At 39.4% G+C, this 5,374-nt stretch overlaps 1 pseudogene; it reads left to right on the top strand.

Moving 5' to 3' along the window:
• The first annotated feature begins 1,435 nt into the window (after positions 1 to 1,435).
• On the top strand, positions 1,436 to 2,350 carry LOC118899449 (annotated as a pseudogene).
• Positions 2,351 to 5,374: the final 3,024 nt, after the last annotated feature.

Here is a 5,374-nt window from a genome sequence, read left to right as displayed (position 1 = left end):
ACAGACACTTGTGTCTAGAATTATTGGCATGTGAGCAGTGAGCAGCTGAACCTACGTTCGGTGGTTACAAGATACAAAGAGCATAAAAATGAGGGTAATTGCAATTATCCTGAACTCCAGGCCACCTGAAAGGATAAGGGAAGAAAAGAAACAAAAAACAAAAACAAAAGCACACAGTCTAATGTGCAAGAGAAAGTCATCATAATCCTTTCTTATGATAACTTTAATTAATGGCTTTGTGGGGTTGTAATTTTATTTTTTCCCAGTTAGCTCTCTAATATGCATTTAATTTGATAAACAAAGTGTCCTACACAATGAAATACTTCTGTTACTGAGATGTCTGAGGCACCTAGCCTAGACAGAGACAGACAATGTCTCCCCCCACTAACTTGGTAAGGCTTGTTGACTTACTGCTACGCAAGGCAAAAATGTGTGATTCAGTTATGAAAAACATGAAAACATTTAAAAACAATAGTATCTTAAGGAGTAATAATAAATTAGGAACTGTTAATGAACAGGAATTTTTTATAATTATTGACCATATCTTAATTTGTATGAATATAGGTGCCTCTAAGGTAAAGTCTCACTTGACAAGCTCAGTTAGAGTGACTTTCGTAAGGGCAAGGAAGAATATATTTGTCTAAACTGTATCTGGCATAATCAAATGATTAAATTGGACGTGAAAGAGAAAGGAAAAAAGTACACAGATAAACCCCTGAGACTGATTGCTATTATGGAAGACTGCAGGTCTGACATGAGAACAAAGTGTAGGTGGTGCCCAGTGATTCACTCATGAAACCAATTGAGAGCAAGCAGGGAATAACATTTATAACCTAGATGCACGGATGCCAATTTCCAGAGCAAGGGTAATAAAGTAAACTTGAAATTTTGACACGTAATGATTTCTTTTATGAACTAATAAAATTATATACATATATTCATATATTTTTATATATACATATTTTTTATGTGTTGAGAATGATCTTCAGACTGAAAAAAAAAGCATAACGAACATTATCAGTAAGAGGAACTTCCCATTATGTGTAGCTGGACGAATTATAGGAAAGCACCTGCTGAGTTAAATGAGGCTACATTTCAGGCTACTAAAAAACCTGTGTTTGAAATTATTGTGCTGTTTTCGACGGTCTTGGTGCCACAAGGCTGCAAATAAACAGTGGTTCTTATTTTTTAAAAAGGACAGTAATTAGCTACATACAAACTTTAGACCTTAAAGCCTCAGGTGAATCTCAAGCACAATTTGATAATTATTAAAGAAGTGGGGCTCTCTGCTCTTCCCTCTTTGACAGACAGTTGCATCTTCTTGTGCAATACTGGCCACATCCCTGAGACAGTCATGAAGGTCAGAGTAAATCGATTTGTCCACATTGGATGCCTGGTCACCAGGATGCTTTTAACTCTGGCAAAATGGATATTGCACATCAATGACCCCTTCACTGACCTCAGCTACATGGTCTACAGGCTCCAGTATGATTCCACCCATAGCAAGTTATGCCACAATCAGGCTGCGAATGGGAAGCTTGTCATCAATGGAAGGCCCGTCTTCATCTTCTAGGAGCAAGCTTCCACCCACATCAAATGGGGTGATGCTGGTGCTACATACGTTGTAGAATCCACTGATGTCTTCACTAACTTGGACAAGGTTGGGGCTTATGAAAGGATGGAGCCAAAAGGGTCATCCTCATCTCTGTCCCTTCTGCCGATGTCCACATGTTTGGGCATAAATCATGAGAAGTATGACAAAAACCTCAAGATTGTCAGCAATGCCTCCTCTACCACCACTGCTTGGGTGCTCTGGGCAAGGTCATCCATGATGACTTTGGCATCGTGGAGGGACTCATGGCCATGGTCTATGCCATCTCTGCCACCCAGAAGATCGCTGATGGCTCCTCTGGGAAGCTGTGGTATGATGGTTGTGGGGCTGCCCAGAAGACCATCATCCCTGCTTCTATGGGCACTGCTAAGGCTATGGGCAAGGTCACCCCTGAGCTGAATTGGAAGCTCATTGGCATGGCCTCCCAGATCCCAGATCCCAGCTCCAATGAGTCAAAAATCTAACCTGTGGTCTGGAGAAAGCTGCCAAATGTGATGACATTGAGAAAGAAGGTGGTGAAGCAGGCAATAGAGGGCCCCCTAAAGGGCATCCTGAGTTACACTGAGGACAGGCTGCCTCCTGCGACTTTAACAGTGATACTCCACTTTCACCTTTGATGCTGGGGCTGGCATTGCCCTCGGTGACTGCTTTGTCAAACACATTTCCTGTTATGACAATGGGTTTGGCTACAGCAAAAGGGTGGTGGGCTTTATGGTCCATATGGCTTCCAAGGAGTAAGAGATCCCTGGACAACAAGCCTCAGTGAAAACAAGATAAAGAAGAAAGAAGCCCTCAGTTCCTAAGGAGTCCTTGCCCCAACTCAATTTCCCAACACACTGAGAATATCCCATCCTCAACAGTTTCCATCCCAGAGCTCCTGAAGAAGAGGGAGAGGTTTAGGGAGCCCTACCTGCTCATGTATCATCAATAAAGAACAGTGTGCACAGTCAAAAAGAAAAGAAGAGAAAAAAAAAAGAAATGGTCTGCGAACATTAGAAATGAAAGTGGAGATGAGCAGGAGCTAGGAGGAGTTTATAAAGGATGAGTCAGGTCAGACTAGCTTCATTCTCCTTTGGACAAAATTTCTAAAGAGGTGGCTTATGTTCACCTGGATTAAGCAAGGCATTTGGCACAGTCAAAACAGAAACATAACCTGGATAATCATACAGGGAAATAGATTCATAAGTGCCTAACAACCATATCAAAGATCCTACTTACTGGACTGATTAATTCCTAGAGCACAATTTTCTATTGTTTAACAAAGGTCTCTCTTTTTTTTTCTTTCTTTCTTTTTAAAAATAGGTACCACATTTGAGCACCTACTATGTGATAGGCATTGTGCTAATCCCTCGACGTGAATTTTATCCCCACAATAACCAAAGAGATAGATATTTTTCAAATTTTACATTACCTAAATTGAAAGATTGGTCCAAGGTCACCAAGCTATAGTCAGGAAGTATAAGCTTTTCAAATATGCAAATTACATGAAGCTGGAGAAAGAACAAATATGTTGGACTCTAGAATCAGGCTCTAAAAGAATCTAAACTCATTAGTACATCAGATTAAATATGAAATTCATAGGTATTTTATTTGTTAACAAGCTCATTCTGAGTCAGGAGTGTTGGCGTGGCTGCTGAGAAAATGAAAAGATTCTGAGGTCTTATTGTAGGATAAGACTATCTGAAGAAAGGGAGGTGGCATGCTTGTTTTTTTCAGTATTTTCAGTTCCAAACTCTATACCTTAATATGGGGTGCATCGATCAGGATTTTTTTCCCTTGTTAATGACAGAGACTCTGTATGCAAGAAAGGAATTTTTTGGCTTACAGGGCTGAGAAGAGTTTTCAGGTAACCTACAAACCTGGAGAAGGAGCTGCTAGAACCTTGACTTGAGGAATGGAAAATAGGGTCTCAGAGCGAATTTCTCATCTCTGCTGTCACTGTTCATTTTGTATGCTGGTCTTACCCTCTGTTATTTCATACAGGCCTTCACCACTGTCAGGGACCATTACTATCAAGAGTCTCGGCTTAGCTGTTCCAGTGGAAAGAGAAAGTTTCTGGCCCTATACCTCGATGGCAATCCCTGAGAAGAATTCTGTTTGGCCATGCTGTAGCCATATAGAAACCTTTGTCCTAATCACTATTGTCAGAGAGGTGGGGTAATATGGTTGGCCATGATTTTGTCATATGATCCTTTTCTTGGCCAGTGGCTGCATAGGGTGTGGGGAAAAGCAGAATCTGTTACGAGAAGAAAGAGGATGAAGAGCGGGCTGAGCACATCACACTTGGTTTATTAACTTTGGACATGTTCTGAGAGGAACAGGGAAAGGGAAGAGAATTGAAACTCTGCACTACGAAGACCAGATGAAGAACCAGAGATAGTTACTCTGAAAAAAGGAAAGTTCAGACAAGACAAAAGGATTGCTAAAAAGAAAAAGTAAACAATGTCTACATAGTTCAAGGGACAGGATCTGAACAAACTCATTGGAAGAAGGATTTCATTTTTAAGATGTTTTCAACTTTATGATATTTTAACTTTCAAAGCCAAGAGCTGTCCAAGGTGTCTCTAGATGACATAGGCACTCTGTCATTTCCATTTTGAAGGCATAAGCTGCTTTACCACTTGACAGGGAAGTTGCAGATGTGTTATGAGTATCAGATGAATGGTTGGACTAAATTACTTTAAGAGAGAAGCAATGGCTAAACCTAGATTTTAAAGTCAAATATGAATATGAATCTAAGCTTTGGAACTTACTATTTATGTGAAGTTGGACAAACTGCCTACTCCCTTTTACCCTCATTTTTTAAATTGAGATTGTTATTATTACCTTGCAGGACTACTGTGAGTAGTGGAGATACCCTACAGAGAATTCCTTCTTCACTGATAACTCTTAATAAATTATAGTTTATGTGTATAAATATGCACACACACCACACACACACACACGTATACCCTGAGATTCTCTGACATCCTTGAAATATGGAAGCATGCCATACCCAAACCATAATAAACCCTTACATATGCATAGATCATGGCTATGCAAGTACCTGTGTGTTTGGAATGAGAGAAAGACCAAGAATGCAAGGGCAGCTGAGTGCATATAGTAAGAACGTATCAAGAAAATGTATCAAGACTGTCCACCATCTTGGAATTTACTGTCCTAGAATCCTAGCATCCCGTCGGTAGCTTTCAGAAAATTTAGATTAGGAAATAGGATCTAAACATGTATTTCATGAGGATTAAATGAGATGATAAGTGCAAAATTGCTTAGAAAAATTCCTAGTTCCCAAGGAATTTTATTACCGCTCAATAAAATTTTATTATTATTTTCATTAAAGGTTTATCATACAGTCTCCTTCTACTATAATATGAGCGTCTCAAGACACAGATCATGTCATATTAATCTTTTTCCCAAGACTTTAGTATAATGCCTGGTGCTTTCTAGGCACTTACATAAAAGACGGGAAAAAAGGAGTTGTGGTATCAAGAACTAAAAACACACAATGAGGCCACAAAATAAAAATTATGACACAAATCGGTGTGTGCATTTACATGTGCAAGCTTGGAATAGACGTGAGAGAAATGAACTCTAATTGGTAATAGAAAAGGTGAAATAAGCATGGAAAAAAAAAGAGGACCAAAAAGGGTAGAGGTTCAGAGGATAAAACTAACAGGCAGAAGTATGGCATTCTAATTCCATATGTTTCAGAGGCTGATATCTGTGTAACTCAAATCAGAAACATATTAATAATTCCATGAAGAT

Source organism: Balaenoptera musculus, chromosome 8 (genome assembly GCF_009873245.2).
Source record: "Balaenoptera musculus isolate JJ_BM4_2016_0621 chromosome 8, mBalMus1.pri.v3, whole genome shotgun sequence".
NCBI classification, from domain to species: Eukaryota; Metazoa; Chordata; class Mammalia; order Artiodactyla; family Balaenopteridae; genus Balaenoptera; species Balaenoptera musculus.
Note: the sequence above shows the minus strand (reverse complement) of the source record. Positions and strands in the feature narration are given on the sequence as shown.